This window comes from Calliphora vicina, chromosome 2 (genome assembly GCF_958450345.1).
Source record: "Calliphora vicina chromosome 2, idCalVici1.1, whole genome shotgun sequence".
In the NCBI taxonomy this organism is placed as follows: domain Eukaryota; kingdom Metazoa; phylum Arthropoda; class Insecta; order Diptera; family Calliphoridae; genus Calliphora; species Calliphora vicina.
The window spans coordinates 55,355,430-55,369,307 of NC_088781.1; positions in this window are offsets into that span (position 1 = coordinate 55,355,430).

The following is a 13,878-nucleotide window of genomic DNA, read 5'->3' on the forward strand; positions in this document are numbered from 1 at the left end:
TTAAACGCTTATTGGCCAAGTTATTAGCTATTTCAGATATTGTGAGTTTTTATATAAAAAATCGATTTTTGGCTAGAAACATGAGTGATCACAGATCGAGCTCCTTTTCTTGATTAAACGCTTATTGGCCAAGTTATTAGCGATTTTAGATATTTTGAGTTTTTATATAAGTAATCGAATTTTGGTCTGAAATATGATTGATCACAGACCGATGTATTTTGCATATGTATTTAATAAGTGGGCGTATTAGTGGACGTGGACAATTTTTATTTATGTAAAAACTTTTGCGGACTATGTATTGCGAACATTAAAAAAAATTAGTTAAATCGGTCCAGACGTCCTGCGATTTTAGATATATCGAAAAAAAAATTGGCGTGGTCAATTTTTCTTTCAGTAAAAACTTAAATTGGATTACTATGAACATTTAAACAAAAAATTATCCAAATCGGTGTAGCCGTTTTTAAATAAATCGAAAAAAGTGGGCGTAAATGTGGGCGTGGTGAATTTTTCATTCCGTAAAAACCTAAGTTGGGCTATGGCCGTTTTCTACTGATGCAATTACCAACGAACAACATTTGATTTTTATTTATATAGAAGATAGATTAATGTAGAAAAAGTACCAAAAAGAAAAACGTTCAAATTTCCAAAAAATTACAAAATCCATTTGAATTTTTTTAGTAGGATACAATTCCATTTAAATTAAATTCTTTTTATATGGGATACAAAAAAGTACTAAAACTTGGATTTTGCCAGTTTTATCCCCTTAAAAGTACAAGAGCTAAAAAAAGTACCACACACCTGTCCACTTATTTTTTGCATAAATTTAGATTAAGTTCGATTTTTAGTGCTAGCTTTATTAGTTCCGGAGATATAGAGATGCCGATTTTACCCGGTTTTACCAATTTTTACCGCCTTAAAATTCGAATTTTCAAAAATCCCTTCTTAGTTCATCTACACATCGTTTGAGGTAGGACTACAATTCTTCTAAAAACAAGTAAGAGAGCTATATTCGGCTGTGCCGAATCTTATATACCCTTCACCAAATTATACTTTAAAATATTTTTAGGTAAACAAAATTTAATATTTTTATTGTTTTTCAAATTTTTTTTTTTTTCGAAATTGTTTTTTAATTTTTTAAATTTTTTTTTTTTTTTCTAATTTTTTTCAAATTTTTTTTTTAGTTTTTAATTTTTTTGGGAAAAAAATTTACGACAAAAAAATTTTTTTGATAAAAAAAAATTCGGGTTAAAAAATATTTTTCCCGATTTTGACCCATTGTAGGTCCAACTTACTATAGCCTATCTACATCGTTGCAATGGACTTTGAAATATCTATCATTAGATATCCATATTGTCTATATTAATGACTTAGTAATCCAGATATAGATCAAAAATAGGTAAAAAATCGAGGTGGTCCCTGTTTTTGAATTGAATTTTTATCGTAGTAGCACACGCTGGGTATCCCCTAGTATATTATATAGATATACAGATACAGATATAGATTAAAATCAAAATTTGTCGATAACTTAATTGGCCTCCAAGGTCTTGCGTTTTGACACATCTAGATTATTTCCTGTAGGGCGACGTGAAGTCACTAGTTTATGCTGATAAACCAGGAACGATTGACGCCTTGCAGGCCAACATTGTTCGTAATTAGATTTGTCAAGAACTGCTGCGGTGTTCATATGTCCGAAATCATTTTAAAATTTTAATATCATTGATCTTTCGACGAAAAAACACGTTTTGATTAAAATTAACTGTTTGGTGTTATTTTCAACAATTTCAGATAACGTTATCCGGTTATTAGCACTGAATATTGAAAGCTCAATAAGCTCCACAATCAAAATAATGGAGATAGTATAGTGTATAGTAATGGGGAGAGTATTATGCGTTTGTGCTTAGGTTTGTACCATCCAAAATATAAGTCTAACACCTTGAAGTATACCGAATCACTTTATGTGTCGATTTAACAATGTTCGTCCGTCTAGCTGGAATGTAAACTTGTGAAAAAGTATAAACGGTAAGTTTATATTTGGCAATAGCTCCCATATAAGGTCCTCTTCCGAAAATCACTTTAACATACATCTTGTTTTCCCAACCGATTCCGACAATGTTTGGATTCTATGACAACCACGATTATATCCAATTCAATATAAATATATTTCGAATCGGTTCATTATAAGTAATGGATAAAAATAAAAGGGAGTTGTCAGCAATTTGTGCAGTTAAGCGATGAAGTACATTTTCACATTAGGCTAGTCAACCAATTTTTGCACAAGGCATTTCCTGATGGAGTTCTCTTTCATTCCGGTGATCATTTAGATCGTGTTAATTAACACCATTGGATTTAATTTTATGGCGTTATTTGAAGTCAAAGGTCTATGCCAAGAAGTCCACAACTACTACATTTATGCAAAATAATCATGGAAAAGTATGTATGTACCTGCCAAAAAAAAAAAACAAATTTCTACCAAGATCCGTGATTCTTGGATATTTTTAGAGTCAGAGCAGGTTCGTAATAGGGTTCATACTCGGGCAAATATTTATTGGATTTCCGGCGAATATTTTTTTAAAAGTTCCCAATAAATTTTTGTCAGGAAATTTTCGAAATTTCTTTATAAGTCTACTTTTTAAACTTACAATATTATTTCATCAAAGATAAAACATATGGGAAGATCCATGTGAAAGCGGACAGCTGTCGGATTTACCATCTCCGATTTTAATGAACACACATAATATATCCAATATATTTCTCATTCAATGGAAACTCATTCCGATGTAAAAATATCTCGATTTGAAAATTGAAAAATTTGTTTCTACCATTTTTTGAATCTATTCAAAGACCAGCATAATTTTTGACTCCATTTTAAAGCCAAAGATATTGTCCTTAAAATGGTGTGAATAAAATTGTATACTTCCAAAAGGTTAAAGGTCAATAGTCGGAGTATATATTTCAATGTAAAAATATTGAAGATCGCGGTATTAAAAATTCAAAAAAGAACATTGTATGAGAACACCTAAACTCTCTACTATATTCGTGCAAAAGAATTTCGATGGAGACTCGATTAGTTCAGGAGTTATAAAGAAAACCGTTATTAAAAGTACGTTTTTTCATATTAATTCATATAACAAGTAAAAAAGTATGGTCGGTCAAGCCCGACCATATAATACCCTACACCAAGTAAATGAGTAAAAATATTTTTCTTTTAAAATATCAATAATTTATATTCGTGAATGATTTTCGGAAGTGGGCCTTATATGGGAGCTATGACTAATTATGGACCGATCGTAACAAAATTTGGTGACATGAATTTTGTATATATAAAACTTATTTGGAGCGAAATTTGTCTAGATACATATATAAATTAAAGATTTATGACCGATAAAGTCCTATTTCGAGAGGACATTTGTATGGGGGCTAGGTGAAATAATGGACCGATTTCAGCCAGTTTCAATAGGCTTCGTCCTTGGGCCGAAAAAATTATATGTACCAAATTTTATATAAATATCTTCAAAATTGCTACCTGTACTCTGCGCACAAGCTTTACATGGACAGCCAGCCAACCAGCCAGCCAGATGGACGGACGGACGGACGGACATCGTTTAATCGACTCAAAGTGATTCTAAGTCGATCGGTATACTTTAAGGTGGGTGTTAGACTAATATTTTTGGGCGTTACACACATCTGCACAAACGCATAATACCCTCCCCACTATGGTGGTGTAGGGTATAAAAATTTAAGCACCTGTGTTTTAGCATAACAATTGAAATTAATTGAACTGTGTTCTATTTTCTATTTGCTTAAATTTGTATATCAATTTTATAAAAAACGCACTTTTAATAACGTTTTTCTTTATATGTATATAACTGTAAAATTTAATTAAAAAATATTCATAAATAAAAATTTTATTTTAATTTGAAATATTTGTTTATTCGCAAAAACTCAATAAAAAGTGGAGTGGAGACTCGATTAGTTCAGGAGTTATTAAGAAAAACGTTATAAAAAGTACGTTTTTTCATAGTAGAGAGTTTAGGTGTCCCCATACCATGTTTTCTTTGAATTTTTAACACCGCGATCTTTGATATTTTTCACATTGAAATATATACTCCGAGAATTGACCTTTAACCTTTTAGAAGTAAACAATTTTATTCACTACATTATAAGGACAATATTTTTGCCTTTAAAATGTAATCAAAAATTATGTTGGACTTTGAGTAGTTTCAATGTTATGGGCAATTATGTGTATACAATTTTTAAGAATTTTAACAAAATTTTTAATTTTCAAATCGCGATATTTTTGAAATGGAAAGGGTTTCCGATGAAAAAGTCATCGATTTGAGGAACTCTTTGGGACCGTAATATGTGTGGTAAATTTCATTAAAATCGAAGATGTCAAATCTGAAAATAGCAGTTTTCTGTCCGTTTTGATATGGATCCTCCCATATTTGTTGTGATTTATAGCTATTTAAGTGATTTGATTAAATCTTTAGATTCTTTCGATTCTAGCTATAGAAAGTCAATTGACGAAGAAGAATTATGATTGAAATAACCGAATTTATGCCAACCCAACTAAAATTTGTCAGGCACAATAGAAAAGAAATTTCATTAAGACTGAATCATTCGATTAGCAATAAATTCGGTTATCACAACCAAATAAATTTAAAAATTTTCAGGAAATTATCGTAAACGAACAGATTTTTTATTATTTGCTAAGAATGGAGAAAGTCCGGAACCCTAGTCTGGAGCGCACATAGGGGCAAAGATATGTTAAAATGGGCGATAAATCAACCACTGGGTTTTGATGTAAGTTATTGGTATCATTGAAAAGGTAATTTTCTCTAGATTTCAAATATGTAAAAATATTATAACCCACCGAACAAAATAAAGTGAAAAATAATAAAATCAAAAAAAAAAAATGGAATTTAACCACATTTTATTATTTTTAACGAACGTGTCTCCTTTCCTATTCGCATCTTTCCATGTTTTTATGTAATGAACTTTAAAATTATTAAATTTTCTTAAAAATTGAACACTTTTCACTTCCACTTTAAAGTTTTTTTCTAGCTTGTTCTTTAATATTTAAAATTTTTATTTAGTCTTGAAATCGGAATATTTTTTATCATATTGTGAATGTCTATTTTAGTCACTTGGACTGAACTTTAATTTGACTTAGCTGACATTTTGATTTGTTATGAAAACAGCGGTTTTTGATAAACGTTTTTGAATAAAGGCCTAAAATTTTGAAAATTTTATAAATTCGAAAACCGCAAAAATCCGCAAAATGTTAAAATAGAATATAATTCTATACATTCCCTTCTTTAATCAACATAAAACAGTTATGGGCATTTTTGCGCATTTATGCTACTTTTTTACTTCCAAAAAACTTTTTCATGTAAAAAAAATTTTAATAATCGTTTGTTCGGAATTTACCAAAATTTAAGTACGTGCATTCATAATTTCTTTAAAAAAAGAACACAAATCAGTTCCCAACAACATATATCAATATTATTAATACAAAAAACTGTTTTATTCAATAATGAATAGGATATTTTAATAATCAAATATACACCTTAATATTCTATTTTTAATAGATATTAAATGTAGTATTTTTTTCTTACGTTTGGACTGCTGCTACTCTTAAACCAAAGCTTTGAAAAAAAATGTTCTGAATAAACTATATGTAGAAAAGTGTCCACTTTCCAATGACATATCATTTGTTTTGTAAAACGCATTTTTCATTTTTCATTTATCGCCACAAGTCACCATATAGCTGCCCCTATGTGGAGCGCTGTGAATGTTCTTTTTTCGTGTAAAGGAATTTCGTAATTTAAGCCCGATTTTAGTGTACAATGTTTACATAAAAAGAAGTATTGCTTTGATTCTTACAAAACCCTTACAAAAACACTCCGCTACAAAATTCTTGATAAATATGTATATCATATACTAACCACAAACCCTTATAACCCTAGTTTTCTGAAGTCTAAAAATTGAACGACAACAAAAATTTAAGATTCCCAGTCTATTATTAATATAAATAAAAATAAAAGTATTTTTAAATTTTCTGAAATGATTGCGCAATTGCAAGTACTAAACACATCAAAATAACATTAAAAATTCAAAGCACAACTTCAAAACACAAAAAAGAAATCGTAGAAAAAACACCAATAAATTAAATTCTAATCAGTTTTGATTTGGATAAATTCTACTGAGTCTAGAGTTAAAAAAAGAATATAATTAAAACAAACAAACAAATAAACCAAAATAGTTAATAATGAGATCAACTACTTATTTAAATGTATTTTTCAAAAGTATAAATACAGCGGTAAATTTGGGAGTAAAGCATCAAAAGCAATTCATTCGCAAAAGCTTAAACAACTCAACTATTCTACAAAATGTTCAAATTCGTAAGTTTTTAAATATATTTCCTATTAAATAAATCATTTGTTATATTTTTTTAACCCTTTTAGGTCTTTGTTCTCCTCGCTGCCTTGTTCGCTGTCAGCATGGCCTCTCCCTCACCTTTGCCTGCTCCAGTCCCAGCTCCACGACCAGTAGCCAGTCCTGAACCAGCTCCTCAATTCTACACTCCTTATGCTTACAATGGTGGTTACTACGCTTCTCCTTATGCCTACTACGGTTAAATATTTGAAGCCTCACTCTGTAGCATTATTGGCAGCGAAGTAGTAGTGTAAAATATTAAAATATTTGGGAATTTGTCAGACAATTGTTTTTTTCACACACTACTATGGATTACGGGAATTGACCATCTAATCTAGCACGCCCATGGAGATTATGATTAATATGCACGCTGGCATATGAATTTTAGTTTTGTTATTAAGTTTATTCTTTCTTTCCTCTTTGTTTATTCTTTGATTTTGTTTTAATAAAATTTAGCATTAAAAATGTAAGACAACTTGTTTTTTTATTATTTAAATATTGAGGTATAATAAATATAGTAAATAATAGGTAGCCAAATTGTAGATTTATCTAATTGCCTTAAAATAGGTGTAGCTGAGTTTAATTTTTTAAATTTGGATTTTAAACACTAAAGGGGGCGAAGCCTCAAGGTCCCAAAGAGGGGTATCTCGGGTGTATGAAAAATTAAAAATAATGCAAAATGTTTGTTTTCGATCCGATTTGAAAATGGCATAGTTATAGCTATAATTAATATCTTAGGGTTTATGAGATATTCCCATTTGAAAATTAAAATTTCAGTTTTTCTACCTACTTTGTGAGCAGCTGGATTACTTCAAAAGCAGGGAAATATAGAGACTTTGAAAGACGATGTCCAAAAAGGAGCTTGAACGCTATAAAAGAAAATCATTTTTGCACCGAATCATAACTTGCGATGAAAAATGGATCCATTACGATAACCCGAATCCTATGAAATCGTATGTATGGCCCGACCAACTAGCCGAATCTGCACCAAAGCCAAATATGGCGCTAAGGAAATTCTCTTTTTTTGGTGGCAGCAAAAGGGTGATATCTATTATGAGCTGCTGAAATTTGACCAGACCGTCACAGGGAACTTTTAACGAATTCAGCTGATTCGTAAGAAGCGAGAATTGGCCGAAAAATGCCAATAATATGCGGCCAGACATGAAACCATAATGTTCCATCAAGACAACGATCGGCCACATGTTGCAATACCTGTTAAAAAGTATTTAGAATGAAGTAGTTGGAATGTTTTGCCTCACATGTTTTATAGTCCAGAATGTGCGCCTCCCCCCTACTACTATTTGTTTCGATCGATACAGAACGCCCTCTCTGGGATACGCTTCACTTTGGAACAGAGTATCCGATATTGACTTGGTTCGTTCTTGGCCTCAAAAGATGAGCAGTTATTTTGGCTCGGAAGCCATATGTTGCCACAATGTTCAATATCTCGCTCTATATACATACAAATCAAATGTCGTTCATTGGTAATTGCATCAGTTGAGAACGGCTGAACCGATTGGGAATTTTTTTTTTTTTGGAAATGTTCGTTTCAGTCCAACTTAGGTTTTTATGGAAAGAAGAATTGATCACACCCACTTGGAAAACGGCTGCACCGATATGGCAATTTTGTTCAATGTTCGTAGTAATCCAATTTGAGTTTTTACTGAAAGAAAAATTGTTCACGCCCACTAATACGCCCACTTATCAAATATATCTGCAAATATCATTCAACAGTGGAACGTTTGTTCGAAGTGATTCCCTCAAGGCATTGCAATCATATAGTCCTCAATAAATATCAAAGCCTCGTTGTAAATTTCCTCGCTCAGTTGCAAATTTGAATTTGATATTCTAATACGCATCTGATGGAAAATATCATCATATATGGCATCTTTGTATTTGCTTCACAAATCAGACGTTTTGGATGGGAAGCATGTTGAGATAATTATTGAAAACAATGTTCGTATTTGTTGACGAAAGCACAGCATATCCGAGGGTGTATCCCCAATGAGTGTCATTCTCTAACAATCGCAAGCTTTGATACGCTTCTCTATACGTGCCACACATTGTTTCTCGGATGGACTGTGTAAATGCGACCTAATGCGTCGGTGGAAAATAATCTGAAGATATTTCTAAAATAATACAGATTATTTCATTCGCAGCTACAAATGCTACTATTGAAAAGCTAGAACGAAAGTTCATTAAAAATTAATTGACTCCTTGGATGAATAAAAAGTTATTGGTTCTAATAAAGTATAAGAAAAATTTGCTTAAAATGAGAAGACAAGGTAAATGTTATGTTGAAGGCATACTAAAACGTGTTAGTGGTGTTATAAGGAAAGTTTGTAGAATCTGCATGAACAACTATTATTATGATAACTTAAATCAAATTCAACAGGATCCAAAACAATGTTGGAAGTTTTTAAACGAAAATCCAAAGGAGAAATAAATATTACTGATGTCAGTGGTTCAACTATTGCAGATTACCAAATAAGTGGTATTTTCAAAAATTTTTTTCTTCAAATACCGGAAACTTTAAAACAAGAAATTGTATGTCTTCCTGGAGATTCATGTACTAGTCTAAGAACACTAGAGTATTGTCAAAGCATATTTAACTTTGTTAATGTAACTGAGGTTGAAGTTATTGATACTATTTCAGAAATTGATTTAATAAAAAGCTCTGGATATGATGGTATTTCACCGAAAATGTTATATGAATGCAAAGATCATCTCACAAGAATATTTAACAATATGGTTACTATTGCTACATACCCTGAAGATTTAAAAACTGCTAAAATTGTGCCGGTACCTAAGACAATTAATGCTACGAGAGTAGAGGACTTTAGGCCTATAGCTTTACTGCCAATTATTGACAAAATGTTTGAAAAAATACTACATAAACAATTATTGTCATATTTAAATGAAAACAAACTATTATACGAGTTCCAATATGGTTTCAGAAAAGGATGTGGTACTGAAGAAGCTGTTGTAAATGTAGTAAATAACATATCGCACTCGTTCAACAATACTGTATTAACTCAAAATTTTAAAATGTTCAGTAGAGGGCAAACCTGTTTGTGATTACATTTTAAGAGAATTTGAAAATCTGAATACATCATATTAAGCAAAATTCCATTTGAAAATATATTTACATGGCTTTTTTTTACAATTTTTTCAATTATTGCAAAATAAATAAATTTTTTGAGTTAATACCATTTTTCTTAAACTTCTCGATATTTTTTTGTATTATTTTATCAACAAAACAGTATCAACTCAAAATACAACCAAATTTAAAACAAGTAAAAGTGCTATATTCGGCTATGCCGAATCTTATATACCCTTCACCTTTGTTGTGGATGCATTATTATTTTTTATAATTAGTATATATGTATGTACATTGCCCACTTTCAGCGTACAGCATCCTAAATTTATCAAGAACACAAAAAACAACAACAACGTCAAACGAAACAAAACACCAAAAGAAAAAACAGAATACACAAGCCAATGAAACCAACACACATCCAAACATACGTTTAATTGTATAAAAAACAACGCCAAAAGAAACAAAACACAAAAGAAAACAAAATACGCAAAGCATGCACATTCAAACATACGATTTGTTGATTTTTTGTCAAAAAAACCAACACACAACCAAACAACCGTTTAGTTGTATAAAAAACAACAACAACGCCAAAAGAAACAAAACACAAAAAAAAACAAAATACGCAAAGCATGCACATCCATAACAAAACATACGTTTTGTTGTTTTTTTGTCAAAGCATGCAATACATTGTGTTTTTTGATGAAATTTTCAGAGGTTGTCTCGGATTTTTGCTCATATCTTCGTTATTTATGGACGGATTTTGCTGATTTTAAATAGCAAAATTCTCGAAAGTATGTCTGACAGAATTGTTGAAGATAAGGATCCCGGAGATATTTGGGGCCTTCAGAAAATTGATTTCAACAGACAGACAGACGGACAGACAGACAGACAGACAGACAGACAGACAGACGGACATGGCTCAATCGACTCCGCTATCTATAAGGATCCAGAATATATATACTTTATAGGGTCGGAAATGAAAAATGTAGAAATTACAAACGGAATGACAAACTTATATATACCCTTCTCACGAAGCTGAAGGGTATAAAAACAATTTGATTATTTTTAACTTGAATAAAGGCTCAATTCAAAATAATACATTTTTTATGAAAATATACCATGTATTTCTATTTAAATTTTTGTATTAACTCAAAATAATACCTTTTTGTTGATACAAGGTAGATACTAATTATCACCAAAATGATCTCAAATGTGGTTTTCGAGATGAAAGAGTAATCGGAATACGTTGACATTTTTTTTAGTAGATAGATATTGATGTTGTTAGTTGATTTCTTGCAAAAAGTGAATATTTAAAAATTTTGAGTTAATACAGTATTGTTGAATGAGTGCGATATGTAAAGTACTAGATGAAGGATTTAGTTGCGTTGCTGGTATCTTTTACGACTTTTCGAAAGCGTTTGATCTAGTTGATCATAAAATTGTCATTGAAAAACTTACGTATTATGGATTCAATAGACGAGCTTTAGCTTTGTTAAAAAGTTACCTGACAAACAGAAAACAGTATGTTGAAGTAAAAAATCACAGAAGTTCGGTTGGAGTGGTGCATTACTATTTAGTATTTAGTATTTACCTAAATGATTTAAAAAATCTACAACTTTTTGGAAAACTGATCATGTTTGCAGTTGACATATGTCTTTTTTACCCATATAAACATGAAACTTCTCTAAAAGCTCATATGGAATATGATGCAGCAATGATAATTGAGTATGTGAGGATAAATAGGTTATGTTTAAATGCTGAAAAAACAAAACTTTTAAGATTTAAACCCTATATGGTTCATGATCAAAATTTCAGTATTTTTGTGGATGGAAATCTTGCGCATGAGGTCTTATCAACAAAATATCTTGGTGTACACCTACAAAGTAACCTATCTTGGGATATACATACATATAAAACATTTGAAGTCAAAAATTGCATCCGCCACTGGTTTGATTTATAAATTTAAGAACAAATTTAACGTTAAAACAAAACTAATAATTTACCAAGCCCTAATTCAGACTTTTTTTAAAAAAATGGACCCATTTTTTAATTTTTTTTTTTTGCTCAGAAGAAAGATTATGTGTTTTCCTTTAACACCCTTTTTGTCGCTTAGTGGGATGCGAGTGGGATATCTATAAAAAAAATGTTTTGTAACTCAAGACATACAATTTTTTACTTTTTTTTTGAAAAATCAAAAACCTTTTTGACTCTTTTTTTATTAATTTTTTTTTCTCAAAAGAAAGCTTAGGTCTTTTCCTTTAAAACCTTTTTGGTCGCTTAGTGGGATGAGAGTGGGATATCTATCAAAATAAATGTTTTGTAACTCAAGACAAATGTTTTAAATTGATTTTTTTCATATTTGTGTGTAAGTGTTTCTAAAATCTTAAAAATAAAAACCACAACAACTGACCGATAATATGTGTTTGTATTTACCATGAAAATGTTAAATTGATGTTGAAGGAAATCAACTTAAATTACTTAAAAGATGATTCATCAGAAGATTTACACCATTACCGCGATTGCCTTAAATTGACTATGTGCCCTAATGCTACAACTTCTTGCCACTTAGGTGAATGTTCGAATTGCCCGGAAACCACATCCATCAAAGAAAATTTAATCAACTCTTTTGATCGAGAATGTATTGAGGAGTTAAAATTTTAATCTTGGCTTCAGACTGAAAGATGCACACTGAAAACCATAATTTTAAATGTGGATGATTTTGTGGAAGAACTGTGTAGAGGATTGCTAAATTTGAGATCCCATGACTTTTTAGTCAAAGAGCAGTGGTCATTCTTCAAGGACTTGAAAACACATTTGAAGTCTGGTGAATTCATTATTTCATTTGATTTCGCAGAGAACTATAAATATGTTCTTCAGGATTCCATACAAGCATTTCACTTCAATAACGACCAAGCAACTATATTCACAGTAGTTATTTACTACATGAAAGAAGAAAACCTGGAACACAAAAGTATGGCAATCATATCCGACGATTTAAAACATGACACCGTTGCAGTTTATGAGTACCAGAAGATAATACTAAATTATCTAAAATCAAAATTTACAGTAGAAAAGGTATACTACGTTTCGGACGGAGCTCGTCAACATTTTAAAAACAAAAGTAGCTTCGCAAATCTTACAGCTCATGAAAAAGATTTTGGAATGCCAGCTGAGTGGCATTTTCATCCTACTGCTCATGGTAAAGGAGCATGTGATGGTATTGGAGCAAAACTCAAAAGAAATGCAGCGAAGTATAGCCTCCAGTGCTCTCATCAAGATCGTATCTCAGATGCGACTGCTTTATTCCATTGGGCAAAGAATTATTGTAAAGAAACTAAAATAGTTTTTAGTAAGTAGCAAAGAGGATCATGAGGAAACATTGAAAACACTAAAGAGCAGATTCGATGCTGCGGTAACAATCGATGGCACTGCTCAATACCATGCTTTCATACCGCTTGTCGATGGAAGACTCAAATTAAAAAAGTTTTCTGCATCTACTCAATGCGATTTCTTTCCAAAGCCAAAAAAGAAGCCAGCAGCGAAATCAGTAGCTGAATCTAATAACGCCAAGAAAGGATTGACAAAAAAAAAGCAGCTAATAAAGGTGACAAATAATGAGGATAAAATTATGGATATTTGAAAATTTAAAAACTTCATAAATTAAGTGTAAAAATAGTTTTATATAAATTGATCTATTGTGATTTAGATTAAATTTTACTAAATTATTCATCTTTTTATTATTATTATTATTATTATTATTATTATTATATATTAAATTAATTATTATTACAAATAAATAACAAAATTAAATTATTCAACATTTCCATAGAAAAAAAGTGATTTTTATTCCTGAGGTTAACATATTATGGGTATTACAGTATCTATGCTATGAAATTTTAGTTGGGTATGTTACATACCATCGGAAAGGCTAATGTGTCTAGTTTCTCTGCGTAAGTTTAATTTTTAAGGTTTACACACAAATATGAAAAAAATTAAAATAGTTCAAATTTAAAAACCTTTGTCTTGAGTTACAAAACATTTATTTTGATAGATATCCCACTCGCATCCCACTAAGCGACCAAAAAGGTTTTAAAGGAAAAGACCTAAGCTTTCTTTTGAGAAAAAAAAAATTAATAAAAAAAGAGTCCATTTTGGAAAAAAAAGTCAAAAAGGTTTTTGATTTTTCAAAAAAAAGTAAAAAATTGTATGTCTTGAGTTACAAAACATTTTTTTTATAGATATCCCACTCGCATCCAACTAAGCAACAAAAAGCGTGTTAAAGGAAAACACATAAGCTTTCTTCTGAGCAAAAAAAAAAATTAAAAAATGGGTCCATTTTT